At 41.9% G+C, this 26,770-nt stretch overlaps 1 protein-coding gene across 11 annotated transcripts in view; it reads right to left on the reverse strand.

The window, feature by feature from the left end:
• Positions 1-26,770, reverse strand: part of FYN (FYN proto-oncogene, Src family tyrosine kinase) — a 189,289-nt gene that overhangs the window by 99,891 nt on the left and 62,628 nt on the right. The window contains exon 1 of one of the 11 annotated variants that reach the window (XM_061623642.1): positions 236-365. The exons of the other annotated variants lie outside the window; for them this stretch is intronic. The gene's annotated coding sequence lies outside the window, so the exon portion shown is untranslated. Of the gene's footprint in view, positions 1-235; positions 366-26,770 lie in introns of those variants that run through there. 11 annotated transcript variants of the gene reach the window in all.

Here is a 26,770-nt window from a genome sequence, read left to right on the forward strand (position 1 = left end):
TGCCAATATTAAGAAAAATATTATGGCAGTAAATGGCATAAGATCAACAATAAAATTACATTGTAAAATACAAGATTCATCGTAAATCAGCTTAATAGATCAAACATCACTGGATGACTTCTCAGGAAAAGTGTGGGTGCTACCATAGAAGTCATAAGGCAGTCATCGCAAAAGAGCCTCTCCTTGAAGTGAACATTCATGACACAGTCTAGAATGTGAGAGGAGCTGCACCTACCAAGGGAAGAGGTTGGGAAGGCAAGGGTTATATTGGCATCTAAATATACTGGTCCCAGGATATCGTCTGAAGGCAAGAGGCCACCACCTGCTAATCCAGTCTTAGTCTGGCCAGTGCCTGGATGAGAGATTGCCAGGGAATCACATGTATCCCACCTTAGATTCCATGATAAAAGAAAAGGCAGGATACAAATGTAAAATGATAAGTACACAACTAAATAAAATGAAGCATTTCCTAGTCTTTCTGCTAATCAGAATGCATTTTGAATTGCATATTTAAAAACAGTTCCATAATCTACATTTTAATGATTAAGAAATATGTATTTCCTAAAATAAGGTATGATTACATCCCAGATGAACCTGCTATTAAGATCCTCCTTGGAGGCTCATCTTTGGGTCCCTCTGCAGATGCTAGGCAAAAATAAAAAATGCTTGCCATAATTGCCATTAAAATCAGTTAAGAAGACCACATACAAAAAAACAATTTTAGATGGAACTAATTTGAAGAAAAGCCAACTACAATATGATATATTCAAATCCCATGAGATAGTAGCAGTGAAAAAGATCAACCCTTACAGTGGTACCAAGATATTTAAGTTTGCAATTGTGGGCCGTGCTAACTCCAAAGATATTGGGTCCCATGTAATGCTTCAGGCAATATAAATGATGTTTGTTGTTGTTGCTGTTAAAACATTTTAAAAACATCTTAAAGACAAAACATATTTAAAAAACAATTCCAACACATGCAGGCTGGGGTAAGGTCTAATCAAAAGGCTTGCTGAAAGAGGAAAGTCTTCAGTAAGCACTGAAAAGACTACAGAGGAACTAGGAACAAGCACAAGACCCGCATGCCTCCACTCAAAATGTGGAATTCTGGTTTAATGTTGGTTAATTAACCAGGATAATTAAAGTTGTTTGTGGCTTCATAAACTATGGTTTATTAAGTCTGGAATGGTACACCCAAACCATAAAACTGTGGGGGCCAATTTGGATTTTTAAGCAAGTTGAAACATTCCCTCTTACTATTTCTATTTCTTGTGTATTTTATGGTGCCTTCAGTGGCACCCCGAGCAGGAAGCCCAGAATCTGAGCTTTCATTTTAAAGAGTAAGTCTCTATCCTTCCTGTAAAGAACATTGTGGAGCAAAGTGTGCAGGTATCCTTCTAAGTGATTTGTGTGAAATGTGCCAGCTTGGCTGCTCCTGCCTGCCAGTGCTGCTAATCAATGAGTGAAGTCAGAGCTGTGATTGATAAGTGAGCGTTTGGACACCAAGCAATAGGAATCCCTGGGATGCTGCTGTTTGGTCCTCCCTTTTAGTGCACTTTTCCTGCTTCTATCTTTTCCTCTAGTCCTTGGAATCTCCATTGTTTAACCCTTCTTTTTTCCCTGGCAACCAGGATGCATCTTTCCTGTGCTGAGTTCACCTGAGATCAGGTAGTGTCTAGAAATTATTTTCTGTAAACACTACTACACAATAAGTGTGGGTGAACGTTAAAGAGTCCCCTTCCCCCAAAAAAGGCAAATATGAAAACTTTGCAAAGAGGCTTACAAATGTTTTCTGCTTTGCAGGAACTGAAGATCAAGGACTCATTAAAAATTAACTGTATAGCTAACTTACAATACAATGGTATAGATCTCTATTCGAAATAAGTCTCTGTGTTTAACGGGGCTTACTTTGAGGTAAGGCTTTGGTTTAGGGTTGGCACTGGGGAGAAACAGGGTTCTTGCACCTTTAACAGCTATATAGCAGGCAAAAATTCAACAGGTCAAGCTTTTTCTAATTTGGAAATACAATTCTGGGAAAAACTTCACTATGGCAGCCATTTTGTGACTGGTGCCCCCAGTAGTATTTATGGAGGCTGATCTTTGCTCCCCAAAATAAAAAGGCACTATATGATTATTATTTATTTCAGTTATGAATTGCTTCCTACAAAGTGATTTCACAGTACAATAAAAACAAATGTTAAAAAATTGCATATATAAAAACCAATTACAGGTCCAGTATAGATGTTGACTTGGATAGAAATCTCTACTTAGAAGGGTTGTTGAAAGAGTAAAGTTTTTAACAACTGCCAAAAAGACAAATTTAATCATAACCATGAGAGCTGCTTAATAGATCTTATGAAGCTTCCCATCAGGAAAGCTTGGGCCCTTTATTATTTAAAATATATCCTCTGTGGTTTTAGATAATGATAATACCTATTATTATTTATTAAACTTTTAAACTGCCTTTAATCCCAAAGGATTCCAGGGTGAATGGCAAAACAATACAAAAACCCAACTTGCATAAAAATAAAAATTAATTACAACATCTTAAAGCAAGGGTGGCTAGCCTGTTGTCGTTACTAGATATTACTGGACTACAACTCCCATGAGCTTCACTGAGCATAGCCAATGGCAAAGGCTAACAGTTGCTGTAGCTTGGCAACATCTGGAGGTCGCAGGTTTGCCATCCTTGCCCTAAAACAATAATTACAATAATTAAGCTTCTACAATATGAAGAAAAGCCCAGCCCAAAAGGTAGGAGCAGCAGGAATCTCCTGAGGGAAAAGAGCTCTCTTTAGCCAAGCACCAGCAAACCATAACATCACAACAATATTATAGTATATGTCAAGTCTTGACAAGTCAGTTTTGTCCTGACAATGCAAAATGTTACAGTAGTGAAATCAAGATAGCAAGACAAACCACTTTCCTTGTGTTAGGAATATGTACCATGCCATCGTATAGGATTTTTAGTTTTCATATAATAAAGATTCAAAAAAAATTGTTTGCGCTCTTGAAAACATGTAGTAATTGCAATGCTAAACATTTTATAACAAGAGCTGGTGTGGTGTAGTGGTTAAGATGTTGGACTATGACCTGGGAGTCCAGGGTTTGAATCCCCACATAGCCATGAAGCTCACTGGGTGACCTTGGGCCAGTCACTGCCAGCCTCATGAAAACTCTATTCATAGGGTCGCCATAAGTCGGAATAGACTTGAAGGCAGTACATTTACATTTTTACATCATGCCAGTGATCACAAAAGCAACTGTGTTACATCATCCAGTGGTAGGGAGCTGGCAGTTCATGGACCAAATATGTCCCATGGATGACCACAAGCACCACTCAGTCAGGGCCTTGAAAAGAGAAAATGTCTATCCAAGTTTCTCTTAAGTGGTTTCAGAATACCATAGAAACTGCCAGAAACATATCAAAATCACCAGACATGTGTTTTATAGTTTCTCTCTCTCACTCCTATCTGGGCGTTTCAGCCTTGGACAGCTGCAAGTATGCTGGGGTCAGCAAGGAAGTGCAAGAGAACCTGACAATTTGCTCCTGTGCTCTACTCCACATCAGCCAGTCAGCAAAACCAGCTGTCAATCTTTACATGATTTGTGGTGTGTGTGGGTATCATCTCTCTCTCCCTGGTAAGGATGGGCGAGAAATTTGATTCACTTTCCAGTTAAAACCAAACTTATCAAATTAGCACATTCAAAAATATGAGAACCGAAATACAAGCATCCTCCAAACTGCACACTTACCTGAATTTTGTGATGTAGTTCTCCAACAAAACAGTGTTTACAAAAATGCATATAATAGGGGGAAATGTGTACACAAATGAATATATTAGTGAAAGCAATATACTAAAAAAACTATATTAGGAGAAATTGATTGCAAATATGTGCATATTAGGCAAAACTGAAGACAAAACTGTGTTTATTAGGAGAAATACACACAAAAATGCTGAAGAATTTTCAGGAGGATATTTTTTTAAAAAAATCAGAATTGCTGCAGAAACTTGGATAACTGAATTTAAGATGAGAGAGAACCAAAATTTACAGATCCTTCCATCCCTACTCCCTGGCAACCATTCTAAAGATGATGCCAGTGCTTATTTAAAATATTTTTAGCCCACCCTTAATCACAAGCAATTCCAGGGCAGGATACAACAACTTAATGTAATCAATCAGCACAATAATATAAGTCATGTCAGACTCTGTACGTAATAGTCTCATAGGGGCTCCTGTCCTCAGATGGTAATGTGTATTACTTTGTTTACATCAAAATGTGGTAAGCAAGTTCTGCCACATTTGGAGGCCGTCCTGCTCATTCTGCTGAGTGGGGCCCTGGACTTCTGCCATAAAGTCCTACTCTGATGGTACCACTGAATTATGCTATTTTGGCAACTAAAACAGTTTAAAGAAAGCATTTTTTATTTATGTTTCATTCAGTGCTCAGCTTGAAGTTTCTTATGTTGTCTTTATTTTGTTTCGTTTTACTAAGTAGGAGTAAAATGTTAGGAGCTGAAGTGAGGAACATGTCGCTATCTGCCTCCAGATGTTGCTAGACTCCATCAGCCTCAGCCAACATAGGCAATAGCCATGGATTATGGGAATTGTAATCCACCAACATCTGGAGGGCCATCAACCACTGGTTCAGAGGAAGGGTTTTAATCAAAAGTTTCAGGGTTGTCCAGAAAGTGATATAGTGCATGAAACATATGCTGGGCTCCTACTGGGAGGAAGGGTGGGATATAAAAGAAAGAAAGAAAGAAAGAAAGAAAGAAAGAAAGAAAGAAAGAAAGAAAGAAAGAAAGAAAGAAAGAAAGAAAGAAAGAAAGAAAGAAAGAAAGAAGAGACTGCAGATGAATCTGCAGCTGGTGCCCAATGTGGAATGTCCATTTCTTTTCTGGGGCAGTGAGGTATGATCGCATTATCCCAGTCCTGAAGGCTCTAGCAGTCAGCGGTGGGGCACAGGCAAGGCGGTATTGCTCACCTGCTTTCCTAATAAGCATCCTTGTCAGTTTCTGAGATAGAGAAGGGTGAGGCATGGGGAGCTTAGTGCAGTGTAGGTGCTATTGTGAAGTCAATTCAGTGGTCCTGCCACTGTGTCCACGCTGCATTGAACTCTCTGTACCTCCCCCTTCTCAGGAACTGGAAGCGACACATGTCAGGAAGGCAGGTGAGCAACGCTGCCCGGCTAGCACTGCCCTGCCAACCACTCCTGCCAGAATGCCGTGCACTAGCTGTCTGTAACCTGCTATGCCCAGTTCAAAGTGCTGGTATTAATACATAAAGCCTTGGATGGCTTAGGACCCAAACAGTTGAAGGAATGTATTCCACAGTATTAACCGACTCAAGCTTTGAAACCTTTGTTGAGCATATTCAGGGTGGACCAGTGCATGTAGTACAGCCTTCTCAGTGACAGCACCCCACTTTCGGAATTCCCTCCCTGTGCAGATCCAACTGTCCCCCAATTTATACACATTCTAGCAACAGTTTAACACTCATGTATTTTCACAGGCGTTTGGAGCCTAGTGAGCGTAGCCCTATTTCCACTGTCCTGCTGATTGTTATATGCTGCTTTTAATTGCAGTTTATGGTAATTATGTGATCATTCAGTTTTGTTGTATTTTATTGTTGTGTTTTATAAATGTTGTTAGCTGCTCTGGGCTCTATATGAGGAAGAATGGCATATAAGCAATAATTAAGCCTAATAGTTGTTAGTTTCATATTCCTATCTTCTGTCAGACAACCTGTTAGGCTGCAATCTTAATTGCATTTGCAAGGGAATAAACACCATTGAACAATGCAGGATTTACTTTGGGGTAGACATGTTTGGGATTTCACTGTTAATATATATTTGGGATCAATTCAGAATCAGATTTGTCATCCACCACTATCTGCGTTTCTTGAAACATCAGTCCTACATAGCAGACACCGTTTGAAGTTTGAGAGTGCTTCAGAATCAGTTTATGATGCAGCATGATGTGTGGCTTTTCCAAGAAAACTCTGGAGTCCTGCTGGACACACAAGCCCTTAGGCATGCCTTAAGTAGCAAGTCTAATTGTCATTGTTAACTCCTATCTATGCCTGGCAATTGTGACCAATTCATCCTCTGCCAAAAACTTTCTAATGCATAAAAATCAAATGGTAGCCTGATAAAGAAATTAAGAAAGCAAAACAACACATGCAAGTCAGGGACTATGCTTAGGCTGCAGAAAACATTTGTATTTCTTTAAACTTGGGATAAACTAGAACAATTTAGGCTTTCTAAATTGCATATTATTAAAAGGAACATAAACTGCAGACAGAGTTCTCTCTTAAGAATATTGAAATAGGTATGGGAATAGCATTATGCCTGTGACATGTAGACAAATCCCCGGCAACAATTCTTTTGGGTTTTTTTTTTCAAATTTGCAAAACATGTCTGACCAAAGATGGCAGCAGGTGAAACTAAATGAGTATGTATATGATGAAAAATGATGTTTCTTTCATACTACTTTGAACTCTCAAACTATTTTCTGCCTCCAGTCTGAAAGAATGTTTTATGATTCATGTGAACAAAAGTTTTAATAATTTCTCGGGTACAAAAGCATTAAGTTCAAGCATGATACAGAAAAAGATATCAAGTCACAAACCTTTCTTGAATAGTGTCCACAGTCTTCAAAACAGATCACAAAATAAACAACCTCATACCAAATTTCCTTACTGCTGCTGGGAAGCTACCAATGTTACCAAGAAAACAGTTTCCTGCTATACTTGCCACATACTGTGCACAGAGTAACATCAAATTTAAAAAGTAAACAGTCCAGCAAAAGTTAAATATTCAGTAGATAAGGTTTTGTTATAATAGCAGTCCAAACATTACCGGGCAAGACAATTGCAGATTCTGAACAACGAATTAATGTTGCCCATAACAACTACTGAAGTAGCATACATACTAAGAGAATTAACTATGAATTAGGAAGTCCCCAGTTCAAGTCTCACTTCTGCCATAAGCTCACTAATAGTCGTAGGCAAGCCACTCCCTCTCTCATATCTACAATTCGGAGATTATTTACTGACCCTCGGAGTGTACCAATTCTACCACAAGACTGAAGTAAGGACTATATAAAGAGATTATATGTTAAGTACTTTGAACATTTTAAAAGTATAGATGCTAAGCATTATTTAATATTATTAGGAGACCCCCACACAGATGGAGTGTACTACAAGAGCAGTGAGGACATGTCTTCTGAAACACCTTACTGAGAGGAAGAAGGGGGGAATGGCCTTGTGCTATAATATGATTGTTTCATCTTTCCATGACAAACAGAATGGAAATCTGCTTTTTTGGGGGGGGGGAAGAAGGCTGAAAAAGAGCAAAGATCACAGAGAGCAATTGGGTGAGAACACAGTATTGATGCTGAGCATGGTGGCACATTACAGTGGAGAAAGAACAACTGCAGAGTATAAGGCTGGGCACCATCCATGAGAGATCAATGAGTACCAAAAATGTTAGCAACAGAACCAGGTAAGTGAGGTCTAGGGGTGGCAACTACCAAGCTATACATTTTGTGCCTCCAGGACCTCTGAAGATTGCAGTTCACAATATGCTCCTTAAGCATATGGCAAAACTCAAGCTCAAGTCCTAAAATATTTAATAAAATTATATTATACCAATCATAAAAAGAAATTCTTCCTCAAAGCAGAGAAAAATGCCTCTTTCACATGTCAGCATGCTTTGTTATTAATATGTTAGTGCGCACACCAACGTGAAATATTCAATCTAAAAATAGAACTTTAAAATAAATGTTGGAAGTTTCCTAAACAAAACAAGTTTTCAAAAAGGTGATTAAGAAATGTTTCTAAAATATGTATTCAGGCATGTATGAAAATGGCAGGACATCCATTTCACATGTATGAAAATGGCAGGATATCCATTTTAGTACTGGACACAATCCAGCCAAATGTAACTAATATGTAAGTCCAGTACATACAATCCTTATCAAGCATAATTGGGGCTTACAGAAAGCAACCAGACAGACCACCTTTTTAGTGGTGGCACCCCACCTTTGGAATGCCCTCTCCAGGCTTGCTTAGTGCCTGCTTTGCCAGCAGTTTAACATCAGGCCAAGTCTTTAATTTTCCAAGGCTTTTAAACACCACTAACTTTTGGTGGGCTATTGTTTTATTTGCTTCATACTATGCGTCTTTTGCACTGCACTGATCTCCCTGCTGCCTCGCCCTTCTCCTACCCAGTAAGTGGCTGTCAAACCAGGTGCATCGCTGTTGATAAGAACATAAGAACATAAGAACATAAGAAGAGCCTGCTGGATCAGGCCAGTGGCCCATCTAGTCCAGCATCCTGTTCTCACAGTGGCCAACCAGGTGCCTGGGGGAAGCCCGCAAGCAGGACCCGAGTGCAAGAACACTCTCCCCTCCTGAGGCTTACGGCAACTGGTTTTCAGAAGCATGCTGCCTCTGACTAGGGTGGCACAGCACAGCCATCATGGCTAGTAGCCATTGATAGCCCTGTCCTCCATGAATTTGTCTAATCTTCTTTTAAAGCCATCCAAGCTGGTGGCCATTACTGCATCTTGTGGGAGCAAATTCCATAGTTTAACTATGCGCTGAGTAAAGAAGTAATTCCTTTTGTCTGTCCTGAATCTTCCAACATTCAGCTTCTTTGAATGTCCACGAGTTCTAGTATTTTGAGAGAGGGAGAAGAACTTTTCTCTATCCACTTTCTCAATGCCATGCATAATTTTATACACTTCTATCATGTCTCCTCTGACCCGCCTTTTCTCTAAACTAAAAAGCCCCAAATGCTGCAACCTTTCCTCGTAAGGGAGTCGCTCCATCCCCTTGATCATTCTGGTTGCCCTCTTCTGAACCTTTTCCAACTCTATAATATCCTTTCTGAGATGAGGCGACCAGAACTGTAGACAGTATTCCAAATGCGGCCGCACCATAGATTTATACAATGGCATTATGATATTGGCTGTTTTATTTTCAATACCTTTTCTAATTATTGCTAGCATGGAATTTGCCTTTTTCACAGCTGCCGCAAACTAGGTCGACATTTTCATCGTGCTGTCCACCACAACCCGAGGTCTCTCTCCTGGTCGGTCACTGCCAGTTCAGACCCCATGAGCGTATATGTGAAATTCAGATTTTTTGCTCCAATATGCATAATTTTACACTTCTTTATATTGAATTGCATTTGCCATTTTTCCGCCCATTCACTCAGTTTGGAGAGATCTTTTTGGAGCTCTTCGCAATCCCTTTTTGTTTTAACAACCCTGAACAATTTAGTGTCGTCAGCAAACTTGGCCACTTCACTGCTCACTCCTAATTCCAGGTCATTAATGAACAAGTTCAAAAGTACAGGTCCCAATACCGATCCTTGAGGGACTCCACTTTCTACAGCCCTCCATTGGGAGAACTGTCCGTTTATTCCTACTCTCTGCTTTCTGCTTCTTAACCAATTCCTTATCCACAAGAGGACCTCTCCTCTTATTCCATGACTGCTAAGCTTCCTCAGAAGCCTTTGGTGAGGTACCTTGTCAAACGCTTTTTGAAAGTCTAAGTACACTATGTCCACTGGATCACCTCTATCTATATGCTTGTTGACACTCTCAAAGAATTCTAATAGGTTACTGAGACAGGACTTTCCCTTGCAGAAGCCATGCTGGCTCTGCTTCAGCAAGGCTTGTTCTTCTATGTGCTTAGTTAATCTAGCTTTAATAATACTTTCTACCAGTTTTCCAGGGACAGAAGTTAAGCTAACTGGCCTGTAATTTCAGGGATCCCCTCTGGATCCCTTTTTGAAGATTGGCGTTACATTTGCCACTTTCCAGTCCTCAGGCACGGAGGAGGACCCGAGGGACAAGTTACATATTTTAGTTAGCAGATCAGCAATTTCACCTTTGAGTTCTTTGAGAACTCTCGGGTGGATGCCATCCGGGCCCGGTGATTTGTCTGTTTTTATATTGTCCATTAAGCTTAGAACTTCCTCTCTCATTACCACTATTTGTCTCAGTTCCTCAGAATCCCTTCCTGCAAATGTTAGTTCAGGTTCAGGGATCTGCCCTATATCTTCCACTGTGAAGACAAATGCAAAGAATTCATTTAGCTTCTCTGCAATCTCCTTATCGTTCTTTAGTACACCTTTGACTCCCTTATCATCCAAGGGTCCAATTGTCTCCCTAGATGGTCTCCTGCTTTGAATGTATTTATAGAATTTTTTGTTGTTGGTTTTTATGTTCTTAGCAATGTGCTCCTCAAATTCTTTTTTAGCATCCCTTATTGTCTTCTTGCATTTCTTTTGCCAGAGTTTGTGTTCTTTTTTATTTTCTTCATTTGGACAAGACTTCCATTTTCTGAAGGAAGACTTTTTGCCTCTAAGAGCTTCCTTGACTTTGCTCGTTAACCATGCTGGCATCTTCTTGGCCCTGGCGGTACCTTTTCTGATCTGCGGTATGCACTCCAGTTGAGCTTCTAATATAGTGTTTTTAAACAACTTCCAAGCATTTTCGAGTGATGTGACCCTCTGGACTTTGTTTTTCAGCTTTCTTTTTACCAATCCCCTCATTTTTGTGAAGTTTCCTCTTTTGAAGTCAAATGTGACCGTGTTGGATTTTCTTGGCAATTGGCCAGTTACATGTATGTTTAATTTAATAGCACTGTGGTCACTGCTCCCAATCGGTTCAACAACACTTACATCTCGCACCAGGTCCCGGTCCCCACTGAGGATTAAGTCCAGGGTTACCGTCCCTCTGGTCGGTTCCATGATCAACTGATCTAGGGAATAGTCATTTAGAATATCTAGAAACTTTGCTTCTTTGTCATGACTGGAACACATATGCAGCCAGTCTATGTCCGGGTAGTTGAAGTCACCCATTACTACCACATTTCCTAGTTTGGATGCTTCCTCAATTTCATATCTCATCTCAAGGTCTCCCTCAGCATTTTGATCAGGGGGACGATAGATCGTTCCCAGTATTAAGTCCCTCCTGGGGCATGGTATCACCACCCACAACGATTCTGTGGAGGAGTCTGCCTCTTTTGGGGTTTCGAGCTTGCTGGATTCAATGCCTTCTTTCACGTATAGAGCGACTCCGCCACCAATACGTCCTTTCCTGTCCTTCCGATATAGTTTATATCCAGGGATAACCGTATCCCACTGGTTTTCTCCATTCCACCAGGTCTCGGTTATGCTCACTATATCAATGCTCTTCTCTAAGACCAAGCACTCCAGTTCTCCCATCTTGGTTCGGAGGCTCCTAGCATTAGCGTACAGGCACTTGTAAGCAGTGTCTCTCTTCAAGTGTCTTTGGCACTTGTGGTTAGGCCTGTGGTAATTTTGCTCTTCTGAATTTATATCCTGTGCCCCTGCTCTCACAATGCCTACTTCTAGGCCTACCCCTTTTAAAATTTCATCATTTCTTTGGTTTTTATCCCAGGGGGGAGGTTTATTCCGAACCGGACCTTTCTCAGCTCCTGTCGGGTTTCCCCCCTCAGTCAGTTTAAAAGCTGCTCTGCTACCTTTTTAATTTTAAGTGCCAGCAGTCTGGTTCCATTCTGGTTCAAGTGGAGCCCGTCCCTTTTGTACAGGCCCGGCTTGTCCCAAAATGTTCCCCAGTGCCTAACAAATCCGAACCCTTCCACCCGACACCATCCTCTCATCCACGCATTGAGACTGCGAAGCTGGGCCTGTCTGGCTGGTCCTGCGCGTGGAACTGGTAGCATTTCAGAGAAAGCCACCTTGGAGGTCCTGGCTTTCAGCATCCTACCTAGCAACCTAAATTTTGCTTCCAGGACCTCACGGCTGCATTTCCCCATGTCGTTGGTGCCAACGTGCACCACGACCACTGACTCCTTCCCAGCACTGTCTACCAAACTATCTAAACGACGGGCGATATCCGCAACCTTCGCACCAGGCAGGCAAAACACCTTGCGGTCTACACACCCATCACACACCCCATTGTCTATGTTCCTAATGATCGAATCACCCACTACAAGGATCCCTCCACCCCCTGGAGATATATCCTCGGCACGAGAGGATGGCTGCTCATCCCCCAAGGAATGGGTCCCTTCTAAGGGATCGTTTCCCTCTTCCTCAGCTGGATGCTCTCCTTCCCCGAGACCATCGTTGTCCATGATAGCAGGAGAGCTATCATCGTTGGAGTGGGACACAGCTATAACGTCCCTGAAGGCCTCCTCCACACACCTCTCCGCCTCTCTCAGCTTTTCCAGGTCCGCCACCTTGGCCTCCAGGAAATGAAGTCGTTCCCGGAGAGCCAGGAGCTCATTGCACCGAGAGCACACCCACGACTTCTGTCCAACAGGCAGATAGTCGTACATGCTGCAGGCGGTGCAAAACACTGGAAAGCCCCCACACCCCTGCTGGCTTCTTACCTGCATAGTTTTGTTTAAGGTTTATTACATCAATGGGTTGGAGACTGCAGTTTAGTTGAGGTTAGGAAACAGATGGGCAGAGTGGGGGGCCCTGGCCTCCTCGCCCTGGCCTCCTCGCCCTGCTGCCGAACTCGCCCTGCTGCCGAACTCGCCCTGCTGCCGAACTCGCCCTGCTGCCGAACTCGCCTTGATGCTTTGTCAGCTGGGGCCTTTGAAGGCAGGAAGGCAGGCTTCCTTCCTGAGCGAGGGGCGGGGCTGTTTAAGCTTTTGGCTGCTTTTAATCTAATCAAGGGGCTGCGCCTTCCAGGCAAGTCTTTTGTGTTTGTTGTTTTCCCACCTAGAACAGCCTGACCTTTCTTTAACCTAGGGAAACAGAGCTTGTGGTTGTGTTTCAGGAAGGCTGAAGCTGCCCTTTTTAGCAAGGACTGAGCTGACTCTCTCCCTGTATGTGTCGGTGGAGTTTCCTTTTCCCCCTTCTCTCCGACTGGAATTTAGCCTTGTTTACAGTGTCCCCTGAAGCTTTCCTGCTAGGGTGGTGTTGAAAACTAGCTTTCTATGGGCTTCCTTCTCCTAGGATCTGTCTCCTAAGATATAGGTTCTTTCAGGATTTGGCTCCTAGCTCAGGGTGACCTTGGGCTGCCCTTATTACTTATTGCTCTGAACTGTTTTACTTCAATTAAATAATGGAATAAATGGGAGCTACTTACCCTCTTTTCGCTCTGCTGCTTAACTCGCCTTGATGCTTTGTCAGCTGGGGCCTTGACGCTTCGTCAGCTGGGGCTCCCTCTAGCTCGTGGAGCAGGCTGGAATGGTAAACTCTGCCCACCAGTTATATTTTTCTATATACTAATAGCAAACTCAAATTTAAAGTTGACAATGAGGACACTGAACTTATCAAGGATTATCAATACCTCGGCACAGCCATTAACCAAAATGGAAACAATAGTCAAGAAATCAGAAGGCGGCTAGGACTGGGGAGGGCAGCTATGACAGAACTAGCAAAGGTCCTCAAATGCAAAGATGTATCACTGAACACTAAAGTCAGGATCATTCAGACCATGGTATTCCCAATCTCTATGTATGGATGTGAAAGTTGGACAGTGAAAAAAGGGGATAAGAGAAAAATCAACACATTTGAAATGTGGTATTGGAGGAGAGCTTTGCTCATACCATGGACTGCAAAAAAGACAAATAATTGGCTGTTAGAACAAATTAAAACAGAACTGTCACTAGAAGCTAAAATGATGAAACTGAGGTTATCATACTTTGGACACATCATGAGAAGACATGATTCACTAGAAAAGACAATAATGCTGGGAAAAACAGAAGGGAGTAGAAAAAGAGGAAGACCAAACCAGAGATGGATTGATTCCATAAAGGAAGCCACAAACCTGAACTTACAAGATCTGAGCAGCGTGGTTCATGACAGATGCTCTTGGAGGTCACTGATTCATAGGGTCGCCATAAGTCATAATCGACTTGAAGGCACATAACAACAATAGCAAACTCACTCTACAACTGTAGATATAGCCAAATCAGCACCATCCACTCACAAGAGGGATGATCGAATCACCCACTAGGGATCCTCTGCAGAGACATCCATATCCAAGCAAGGTTGGCAACCCCTGCCTGGAATGCCCTGCCCCTACCTTTTAACATGGCTGCTCCAAACTTTACAGATTAACAGGCTTGGGGAAGCCCCAAGTATGTTTTTTGGGGGTCTTTAGAAGGAAAAAAACCCTAAAGAAAGGAACTCAGAACAACCCAATTAAGAATAAATATGCTCAGTGATGACAGAATGCTGATCAACTGTTGGGGCATACTGAACAGGAGCACTCCATGCTGCAACAAATTTGTTGCAAGTTCCACTTGCCTCTATAGTTATTTAGATATCATCTGTTAAGACCAAATGAAACAGTAGTCAAGAGCTGCACTTCTTTTTAAAATCAGTTTAACTGCTGATCCCCCCCCCCCAGGCTGCCAGGTCAGAAGCATCCCAAATCCTGAGGTTTCGGGGTGGGCCCTAGTGATGTCATGGGGTGTGCCCCAGTGATGTCACAGGAGTGGGCCCTAGTGATGTAATAGGGGCAGGCCCTAGTGATGTAATTAAACATGATACATTAATCATCAGCCACAGTTGCTTGGAGCATACCATTCAAACAAAAAATTCCTCTGATTGAAAATGAGGAGGTTTCCAGGTCCAGCTGAAGTTATGGGAACATTCCTTCTCACCTGCTTAGAGAGCCTGGGTATGGAATATTTAATCTAGCCTTCTTCCTTCTGGCAAGAAGGGCTTACCATAAGGCAATTGTAGGGAGAAAGAAGCCCGGTGTCGTGGAGGTGTTAGACAGGAGCAATCAAAGAGACGCCCCTGAAGGCTGCAATTCTAAACACACTAAGCCCCATAGAACTTGATAGGACTTACTTGTGGGTAGATATGGTTTGGATTGTGCTATTGGTAAAGCTTGACTAGGGATCCTCTGCAGAGACATCCATATCCAAGCAAGGTTGGCAACCCCTGCCTGGAATGCCCTGCCCCTACCTTTTAACATGGCTGCTCCAAACTTTACAGATTTGACCCTTCACTTCAGAAAGAAGTTTGAGAAATGAGTAAGAGTAAGAAGATTCTCTACCCTTTTCTGTCTACCCTATGGGCTGCTATAAACACTTTGACAGCAACCAAATACCAGTGACTAATAACTGACAGAGAGAAAAAGCACATGGTTTGGTCTACGTTCACAGACAGTAGCTTGGGAACAACAACAATTGCAGACACACTTCCCAGTATGTGAATTCTCTTTACCAATATTGGGCAAGAAACAAGCCATCATGCAAGCTGAGTGCATGGTACCACTGTTGTTGCTTCTATGCATGTAAGGGAGTGAGGTTAAAAGCAAATGAAATGCAAATAGAAAAAGAAAAAGACACTGATGATTTTCTAAATGCAATACCATACAAACCACAACAAAATTCCTATGAGTGAGGCAAAACACTCAGCATCCCACAACCAGTCAGGATTCATAACCAAAAACCAAAACTAAACAAATCCTATCAGCCTGTCAGCCAAAGACACAGAAAACCCCATGCAGCACAACCTGATCCGGGGGCTGTAGTTAGTGCAGAATGCTGTGGCATGATTGCTGACATGACTGACACCCTGTCAGCACATTACCTCTGGTCCGAAATCAGCACTGGTTGCCAATTTGCTACCAGGCCAAGTTCAAGGTGTACTTTCCATGCTACAGGTGCCACACAGTACTTGTTCTGCTCTTGTAAAAAATCAGTCCTTTAGTGTGGCAGCATCTATGCTTTGGAACTCCTTGCCTATTGACATTAGGCAGACACCTTCATTGTACTCTTTTCAGTACCTGCTAAAAACATTTTTGTTTAGGCAAGTCTACCCAGGCATGTAGAAGCTATTGTGTTTTTAGTCTGTTGTGAACTCATCGTTGGTTTTATTATTCTGCATGTTTTTAAATACCTGTCTTAACTGTTTTTGCCAATATCTAATTGTTTTAATTCCTTTGAGATTTTTTACAACACTTTGAGATTTTTTACAATAGAGCATTATATAAGTGTTGTAAATAAAATGCATACATAAATTTTGGAGTCACTGTGGCCCTTGGGTCACTTTCCACTTTTAGGAACAAAGGAATCTACCTTGTACCGACTCAGGCCATTTGGTACCATCTAGCTCAGTACTGATGACATGGACTAGCATAGGCTCTCCAGGATTCCAGGCAATAGCGTTTTCCAGAAATTGAATTTTGGACCTTTGCATGCAAAGCTTTTCCCCTTCCACTGAGCTACAGCCCTTCCCGTATTAAAAAAGTATCTTTTGAAATCGTTCTTTTCAATTCACTAATGAATGCACATCATACGTAGGGCAGATACACACCATTAACTTAAAGCACATTAAACACACATTTGAAACACATGAATCACACCACAGAATCATGGGAACTGTAGTTTGTTAAGGGTGGTGGGAACTATTAACTGTGAGGGGGAAACTACAATTCCCAGGATTCTTTAGGGGAAGTCATGTGCTTTAAATGAGTAAATATTTATATACGCATGACTGTCAAAGATGTTTATTATTTAAACAATATTTAAAGATATTTGCAGTACAATCCTATGTTAAGTCCCAATGCATTCAATGGGTCTTACTCAAACAGGGAGGCATGCATAGAACTGCAATCTCAAGTGATAAGAAACTTCACTCACCCATCCCAAAATTCGGTATCATACTTCTTTAAGCTGTTTTGCAACTGTTTATACTTGTTTTTATGGTTTTTGGATTTTAAAGGGATTTATTTCTTGTTGTGAGGTGCTTTGGTTTCCAATCACCAATCCTACCTCACAGCGTTGTTGGGAATACTTCATATAAACACACAAACTGGAGATGTAAAAATACATAGACCCCATACAATAGTTTATTATCAAAACCAGTTGGTCATTGCAGAACGATTTAAATATAAAAATCAGTATAAATTCCTACATAATAAAAGCAGTGATACCTATGTAAGCTCTGCCTAATTGCTTTAAATATAGGATTGCAAGGGGGGAGGCAGATTTACAACACAAAGACAATTCTCTGCTATATTCACTCAAAAGTCCCATTAATCTACAGCACAATCCTAACCCTGTCTACTCAAAAGCAAGTCCTATTGAATACAATGGGGTTTACTCTAGGTATGTGGGATTAGCTTTGCATCTTTACTCCCAGAAAAGCAAGTATTGGATTAAAAATTCATATTGGGAAGGTTTTCAAAATCCTACCCTCTTCAACAGCCCAGGAAAATTTAAACTTGTTTGCCTTGTGCACACAAGAGAGAAAAAGACTGAAAACTGTACAGTTACTCAATTTATCAAGCAACAGTTTTCAGGCCTTGCAATGTGGTCTTGGTACTGCCTGGAGATCAACACTTATTGGCTACAAACCTGAAAGGGCGGGGTTAGAGCAGCCAGCTACGAGCTCATTTAACAGACTTGCGGGGGACAGCTAACATTTTGGTGCATGTCTTGAGAACCAGACTACCTAGAAAGTTAATTTTTTTCTAAATGAAAGCTGAGAGTCCGGAGATTAAGGGGAATTACCCAGAGACCCGGAGAAGATCCCAAAAATCTAAAGTCTCTGGACAAAATCCAGACACCTGGCAACCCTACCCTCCCAACCACAACAAGTATTGAAATTGATTCAAGTGCAGGGAACGATGTTATATCAAAATAACTATCATGTAAGCACACTGTTCAAGAATGTTAATTCATTTGTTTAAATCTATAGTGCACCTCAGGTAAAAGCATAATCTCAAAATTATCACTTCTTACAAGACACCTAAGCTAACTACATTACAAACAATGTTAGAGTCATTATATAGTACAACCACCAACCCCCATCCTGGGCTGCTAGGGAGGAGGCAAGTGCTCACATTGAATCAGGCATATAGTACGTGCCCAAGCATTTTGCAGATTGGAACAAAACCCCTATTTATAGGATACTTTGAATGAATGAACTTATGTTAATACAGTGAATTGTATATAGCAATTTCCATAGACATGAATTGTACTTGGTGACTGCCCTTTTTAAGGAATCACATTTCATAACTTGAAAACTCTTTTGAATCCCAACAACTTAAAACTTACAAGTTCTTGTTCCTTTACATATATTCTACGACCTATTATACACCAGACACAGAATCTCACTGTGTTTCTAGCACAAATGTGCTGATGTTTAGAACACACAGCAGCATTCTTATATGTGCACAGTATTACCAATTATTTTTTGTATCAGAGCTGATTGCTTATTACTTTCACTGTTGTGTCCTAGTCAAGGCAATAACATTTTGTTGCAATATCTACTGTAATTGCTACTACAGTCACACATTTCTTTTGGTCCACAGATCAAGTGCTCAGTACAAATCACTTTGCTAGAGCAGAAGAACACCATGGTTCATTTGCACATACTAATTCAAAAATTTTAAATGCATTTTGCAGGCCATTCCATACCCTTGAACCTATCAAGGCAGGCTTAATCTAACTTAAAGAGATTTCTGTTTTTGTATAGAGAGGTGCTGTATGCAGACAGAGAGCCAATCTTTTTCCTTCATGTAGGAAAGAACAGCAGGAGCCTTTCTCTTTTATATAAGAAGGAACAACACAAGTAGAGCTCTAGAAGATGCACTGGAGCCACTGGATTGCAGTTACAAAGACCCTAATTGCTAGGCTCAGACCAAGATATAGTGACTTTAATTGTCAGGTGTTCTGATGCTACAATACTGAGTGACCACTGAGAACATATCACATCTGTTCTCAAGATCTGTATTTGTTACCAAATAGTTTTTAAAAGATAGTATTTATTTACTATTAAAGTCTATACCATTTGGTACCAGGTTATCTAAAGAACCACCTTCTCTCCACACACTTTAACATCAGAAGTGGCCCTATTAAGAGTGCCCCTGCCTTCAGGCAAGGGTCTCATGCTATGGTATATATAACAGAAACAACCACCTGATCCACCTTCTTCTGACATGTGTTTTAAATTAGCTTTTTTCAGATTAATATGTTGTTTGGCCTTGAATAAAAAAAATACTCACCATATTGTTTGCATAAATTGTATTGTGGTTTTACTGTGATTTGAATGGGATTTTATTCTGATGATTGTTCTGTAAGCCTCGTGCAGTTACAAAGCAGGCTAGAAATTTTAAATGAACAAGATGAAATGTACTGCATTGCAGAAATATGAAGTTATTTTATACCAGCTTAGACCATTGCTCCAGCCAGCCAGCCCTGTACTATTTGCTCTAACTGGTATACCCTCTCCAAGGTCTTAGCTAAAAGTTTTTCCCAGGATGTTACCTGTGGTCCTTCTAGCTGGATGTTGGGAACTGAACCTGGGGCCTTCTGGGGGCATGTTGTGTATTCTTCCATTGCCTTCCCTTGTCATATTAGGCAAGCAGCCTGGCTCAAAGAGAAGGCCTTTCAGATATTTTAAAGCAAGCCAATTTACTAAGCTGTGCTTCACAACAGTTATATCTTCCCTCCTCCACACATAGGGTATCTGGGCTAAAACATAAGTCAGCAAGTAGGGAATTTAAGCTAAACTGGTAGATGTAAGGATTGCATTTCAATTTCTTTGCAGCAGTATGATCATGAGTTACCCCATTTGCTAGTTAGGAACATAGTTAGGAGCATAGGAAGCTGCCTTGTAATGAGTCAGACCATTGGTCTATCTAGCTGCTACTATTTATACCGACTGGCAGCAGCTCTCCAGGGTTTCAGACAGGGAGTCTCTCCCAGCTCTTCCTGGAGATGCCGGGGATTGAACCTGGGATCTTCTGCATGCAAGGCAGATGCTCTACCACTAAGCCACAGTACCAAGTGAACCCTTGGTCAAGATTTGACTACCCCCCCCAGTTACTTAAGGTATAAGAGTGCTTAAGAAATGTAACAGCAAAATGTCTATGTTGTAAGTTCAAAATTGCTGTTACTTTCAAAGAGAACATAAATTTATCCATTATTTAAAAATTAAAATACAAAAACAAACAGTAATCTGCTTACATTTACAATCAGCATTAGAAATTATACTGTGCCGCAGCTGGTTTCTTATGTCTTGCTAAGCTTATGTTTTCATCAGCCTAGATTCAAGACTGCATGAGTGCCCTCTCACAGTGTGATTGAGGGCCTGTCAAACATTATACATTTCCTGTCTGAAAAGCAATTCAGTGTAGGAAGGAGTGTAAAAGCCCACACATAGTCTGATGTGATGATTGAATATTTGCCTATTACACCTTGTGCACATGTGCTGTGCCTGCAAAGACACAGCTGCTTGAAGTTTACCAGGTCCTATACACCATGTGTACTGTGAAACAGACGTGTGATTGTCACCTATGACATTCTCACACTTTGGGATTCACAATTTTCCCTCACTGAAGTTCTAGCTATATAGAAAATACATAATGTTTCATGAAGTCCTCAGCATGACACTGCCCAGTCCACATTGGGCTTATTTATAATGCAGCACTGAAAAGGCTTTTGTGCACATGAAATAGCATTCAAAACATCTGTGCAGATGGACAAATCTTAGGGCTTTTTATTTTCCTTGCATGCATTAGATATACAGCTATAAGTAACGAAGACAAATGGTTTCAATGTCTTAATGCAATTTTGTTTCAGACATTGTTTCAGAGGAAGTAGAGTAATTCCTCAGTTAATAAATCCTCCAGGAAAGAAGCTCCTTTTAACAAAGTCTTTTTGGGGTGTGGGAGGGGCATGTGCCTCCTTGTCTACTGGATTACGCCTGCTGCAGGCAGCTTTCACATGTGGCTGGAATGATTCTCCTTGCCAGGTGGCACAGGCACCTCCACAGTAAACAGTGCTTTGGGGGCCCTGGAAGCATTTTTACTGCAGCCTCGTGTGGGGGAGGATGGTACAGAGAGAGACAGAGCGGGGTGGCGGTGGCTGTCCCTTGCCTGCTGAGCATACGTAGTGTGCAGAGAGGAGAACTGTGATCAAAACTGTGCTATAGCAAGATGCTACATGATAAAAGAAAAAAAGGCAAGGCAGGCATCCCTGTATGCAAGGCTTACCTGACCTGATTGCTTCATTTCAGACATGGTATTGTTGTTCTTATGTGCCTCCAAGTGGACTATGACTTACGGCGACCCTATGAATCAGCAACCTCCAAGAGTATCTGTCATGAACCACCCTGTTCAGATCTTGTAAGTTCAGGAGTTTTGAATAAAAAGTTTGCTGAACTGCTCTTCTTTCTTGTGATGTAGGAACCTATCCCTATTCTTTCCATGTTATTTCTACCTGTGGAACCAACGTTTCTGTTATTTTTATTTATTTATTTATTTAATTTGTATACCGCCCCATAGCCGAAGCTCTCTGGGCGGTAATGTCCAGGAATGCATATACTTTGTTAACTGAGGTATTATTGTGAAACCTTGGGGAGCTAAAATACTTACTCTGCAGTTCAGAATGCTGACATGTAGCAAATGTTCCACAAAGCAGATTCTCAATAGCTAAATTCCCTATAGGAACTAGCACCAACATGGTGATTGCAGATTCATCTCCTACACACTCCCTCCATAAGAAAAAAAAGTGTCAGAGCAAGCAACTGTGAGTGCCAGCTGTTCAAACTGTTCATTTTTCACTGCAGTCCTATTCTTGGTCTAGAGCTCAGTGGCACGAAAAGAAAAACTGCCTCAAAGAGATTACTTTTCTATAGCTGCAACACTAAGCACAGTTACTTGGAAACTCAGCGGGGCTTACTTCCAGTTAGACATGTATAGGATCATGCTGCAAAAATGCAATAAAGTTTGTAAATCCAATCTGTAAAACTCATTGGGGTTTTTTTTAATGTCATAGTAATATTGGTTTCATAGCGTTTACTTGCTGACAGATGCCTAATGGAGAAAATACAATCCTACCAGAGTCTTTTTCTCTCCTAAGCAGCTACATGTATTTTCATGTGTCCAAATATCTTTTGGCACTTCTTGACACTGTATTACTTTAAAAACATGCTCAATAGGTTTTTGTTATAGACCCTCTATGTGACAAATTATATTCCCACTCTTCTCTACAATATGTTAATCATGACTCCCTCTGCCTCATAACTCTAAATGGCACAAGTGGCAAATTACTATCTTGACAAATACGGGTGTTTGTTTCAAAATCCAAATATTGTCAACAAATGAATAGTTTGACATAGGATGGTTCAACCGCCTTTGGTTTGCACACACACACACACTAAGTATTACAGTCTTATCTTTCCAATTTTTGTGAATAACATGAAGTATAATTTTACTTAAATGTTTCAGAGGTCAGCACTATTCCTGAGGGTTTTTCATTTGATTCATGTTACTAGTGAGAGTAATAGTATAATAAGTTTTAAATGTATGTTATGTCACCACGGTTTCCAACTATCACGTATGTGGAAACACTTTAAGCTTCTGGTCACATTCAAATCAAATACAGATATATATATATATATATTGAGTGTGATTCATCTATATAACTCACACATCCAAACTCTCTCAATAGTTAGGAAGTGCTTTTATTTTCTCCTTAATGGCAGGATTTTTTATATAGGAACTTTGGAATGGGGGCAATCCCAGCCATTCAGAACCAGGCCTGATCCAACCAGTGTGGCCCCATGCTGGGCTTTCTTTCTTGGCCACACTAGAATGGGAAGGAGTGCTGGGAAAATTTGACAGAATGTTGGAAACTAGCTTATATGCACAAAATAATATTTATTTTTTATCTATCATATATATGGTCTTGGCATTACTAATAACGTTTATGCATTTTATCCTATGCTCTGCCAAACTCAAGCATTGGGAGAAAAGCTATTGTCAGTAGTTCTTTCCCCTGGCAGTAGCCATCGGAAAACCTTGAAACAAGGTGTTTTAGGGCAGTTCATCAGCAGGGGTGCTATTCTCAGGCCTAGGGTTGGCACAGAAAAACAGATAAAAATCATCTACTACCACCACCTTCCAACCTGGACAGTATGAGCCAGCAAGGCTTGCAATGCAGTGGCTGATGGAGCACTCTACTCCACCCTGCTGCTTCCTGGCAGGGGTTAGGATTGCTCTACCTAGTGACTAAGATAAATACCAATATCAGTCTTTTACCCAAGATAATAGAAGAAGTTTTACTTGTCAGCTAGGAATCAGAAACTGGCAAAGAACTTAGCCATAGCTTAATGCTGTTTAGAATTAATAATAATGACTAAACTCAGTGTTAATGTAACCCTTAACCATTGTTAACTATAATTAACTAAGGGTGTGATGGGGGGCATATGAAGTGGCAAAATCTTTTCTTCACTTTCTTCCCTGTTTTGCCCTACCATGTACAAAACAAACACTTTTGGGGAGTGAATAAAGAGACTGCCAAAAACCATGAAGATTGTGGAGTAGAGAAAATATTGTTGTGAGAGTCTATCCTGACACAGATCCAGTTAAGTAAAGACAAGTCTAGACTGTAATGACTATAGAGGAGCAACACAGGAGCTGCAGGAAATTCTTATAATGATGTGTGCCACTCCAACCAACAGTCTGGTAGAACAGATAACTATACTGAATGCAGGAAACGTTAACTTGCAGTGAAAGCAGCATAACAACATTTGTAGACTTCTGTTTGTTTTGTAGTGGTTTGGTAGCGTCTTTGTGAAAGACAGGCTTCATCTAGAACTTCTGATATTCATTGTGAAGACAGCTCTTACTTCCACTGTTTTCCTCTTATCATCTGCGATTGTTCTCCACCACATGTGTTGTAACTCCCTGGGAATGAGCACTTGAGCATCCGGGTGCTTGCTTGCTTGCTACCCTGGGTTGCTGTCTCTTGTTACAGCTGAGGTTCCTGGTAGGTGCTGTAAGGATTGGGACCTATGAGAGAACTAGAAAAGGTCCTGAAATGCAGAGATGTATCACTGAACACTAAAGTCAGGATCATTCAGACCAGAGCTTGGAAAAGTTACTTTTTTGAACTACAACTCCCATCAGCCCCAGACAGCATGGTCACTGGATTGGCCTGATGGGAGTTGTAGGTCAAAAAAATAACTTTTCCAAGCTCTGATTCAGACTATGGTATTCCCGATCTCTATGTATGGATGTGAAAGTTGGACAGTGAAAAAAGTGGGTAAGAGAAAAATCAACTCATTTGAAATGTGGTGCTGGAGGAGAGCTTGCGCATACCATGGACTGTGAAAAAGATAAATAATTGGGTGTTGGAACAAATTAAACCAGAACTACCATTAGAAGCTAAAATGATGAAACTGAGGTTATCATACTTTGGAGACATCATGAGAAGACATGATTGACTAGAAAAGACAATAATGCTGGGAAAAACAGAAGGGAGTAGAAAAAGAGGAAGACCAAACAAGAGATGGATTGATTCCATAAAGGAAGCCACAGACCTGAACTTACAAGATCTGAACAGGGTGATTCACGACAGATGCTATTGGAGGTCACTGATTCATAGGGTCGCCATAAGTCATAATCGACTTGAAGGCACATAACATCAACCTGACCCTGAATCCAGAGAGAGGCTGTCGTTAATCTTGCAGCCTCTTGCATCAGCTCCAGGCTGGGTCAGGGGGCATAAAAGCCTGGCAGTCCTTGGGTGGTGGGGTCACCACCGAAGGGGAAACACCAAAGGGTATCGTAACATCTTAGGGAATCTTGAGGGTGAGGGCGCTATCTCCTCCTGTTTTTTTTAACCAATCTAGAGGAGATTGGTAATGGGGAGGGTATAAGGTGCATGTGTAGTTCCTGCACAATATGAGAGCCTGTGCAGTAAACTGAATGATAGTAGGAAGTCGCCAGATGCCTTCAGATCGTGTCTGCAACTGGCAGAAGGCTGGCTCTCCCTGGTTGTGAGACGGGGGGGGAGTAGATAGGCCCTGTGTGAAAGATATTGAGCATGTCTGGCTGTTCTCAACTCTCTCAGAGGCGTACTGGGATAACTGGTTCTAGTAGGTTTTGTAGGTGGGCTCTTGTTGTGTCAACAACATGTGTTAAGGGGGAGTCTTGGTAACAAGGAATCCCAATTTCAGTGATCATGGGTAGAGGGAGGTATAGCCATGGGGAGGTGATGAACTATCATAGAAGACGAGGGCAAGGCTATCTATGCCTTGTGCCTCGCTCCCACTCTTCTCATGGATGGGTTTCTGGTTACTCATCTGCTGTGTCCACTAGCCTATGTGTGCGCTGTTGTTTAATGCCAGATCAGTACACAAAGAGACCACACTCATCCACGATTTGATCATGGATGTGGATGCCAATTTGGTGTGTGATACAGAGACTTGGGTGGGTGAGCTGGGAGGAGTTGATCTCACCATCTTTGCTTACCTGGCTACTCGGTGCAATACAGCACAGGCTGCAGGGATGAGTGGGAGGGGTTGCTGTGGTCTACAGAACTTCCATCTCTATTACCAGGATACCACAATGTCTTGGAGCTGGCTGTGAGGGCTTGCACCTGGTGTCAAGCCAAGGAGTCAGTAAAGTAGGATTGCTGCTGGTACAGCATCTACCCTACTACCTAGCAGCTTCTCTGGCGGAGACCATCTCGGCTGTGGTATTGGAGGAGCCCAGAATGATAGTCCTGGATGATTTCAATGTCTGTGCTGAGGCTGCCTCTAGTGTTCTGACTTGGGACTTCATGGCCTCCATGATGACCATGGGGCTGTCTCAAGTTGTCACCTGTCCAACACTTAGAGCAGGACACACCCTCAACTCAGTTTTTGCTCCAGATGAAGGAAAGGGTGGTCTGGAGATGGGGAGGTGGATGTTAACCCATTGTTGTGGTCAGACCACTTCCTGGTAAAGTTTAGACTCATGGCTCCAATCCTCTCCTGCAGGGGTGATGGACAGATTAAGATGGTCTGGGACTGGAGACTAATGGAATCCACTGGATTCCTGAATGCCCTGGAAGAGTTCCCAGCAGATAGAGCAGGTGACCCTGTTAAAGCTCTTGTCACATTGTGGAACAAGGCGCATTGGGGTCTTAACCCGGTTGCCACTGAGCGCCCTCTCCAGCACTGTGGAGCCCAGTCTGCACCTTGGTACACCAGTGAACTAAGGGCAATGAAACAGGCTGGACGATGGCTAGAGCACAAGTAGCGAAAGACATGCTCTGAGGCTGATTGGACACAAGTAAAATGACAAAACTGTGTGAACTGTGTGGTGGTGTGGGCAGCAAAAAAGGCTCACTTCTCTGCCTCCATCGCATCCTCAAGTAGCTGTCCAGTGGAGCTTTTCCATACTGTCAGGGGTCCGTGGACATCAACTCCAGGAAATGGCGTTTTAGACCCTTTGGAGGCCCACTGTGAATTGTCTGGAAGGCACTTTGAGGGTAAAGTTGCTCATCTTCATAGCAATCTTGATGCCCCATCCACATCTAGTGTAGTCCCCATTGTGGTGTCCAGTGCAACGTCTGCTGCAACTTCTTTGGATTGGTTTCATTTGATGCGGTCCGATGACATGGACACGGTGCTTGTGACGATGTGGACAGCAACGTATCCTCTCAACCCTTGGCTTCTTGGCTTATTAAAGCTTGCCGAGGGGGGTTGACTGAGTGGATCCATGGTATGGTCAACGCACCATTGTGGGAGGGAGTGGTTCCCGCCACCCTCAAAGAGGCGGTGATTTGACCACGCCTGAAAAAGCCGACCCTGGACCTATTGATATGTGACAACTACCGCCAGGTCGCAAATACCCTCTTCTTAGGGAAGTTGACTGAGAGGGTTGTGGTGCAACAATTGCAAGTACTCTTGGATGAAACAGATTATCTTGACCCATTCCAGTCTGGGTTCAGGCCTGGTTATGGGACTGAATTGGACTTGGTCACCCTGATGGATGCCCTTTATCTG

Source organism: Rhineura floridana, chromosome 4, assembly GCF_030035675.1.
Source record: "Rhineura floridana isolate rRhiFlo1 chromosome 4, rRhiFlo1.hap2, whole genome shotgun sequence".
Lineage (NCBI taxonomy): Eukaryota > Metazoa > Chordata > Lepidosauria > Squamata > Rhineuridae > Rhineura > Rhineura floridana.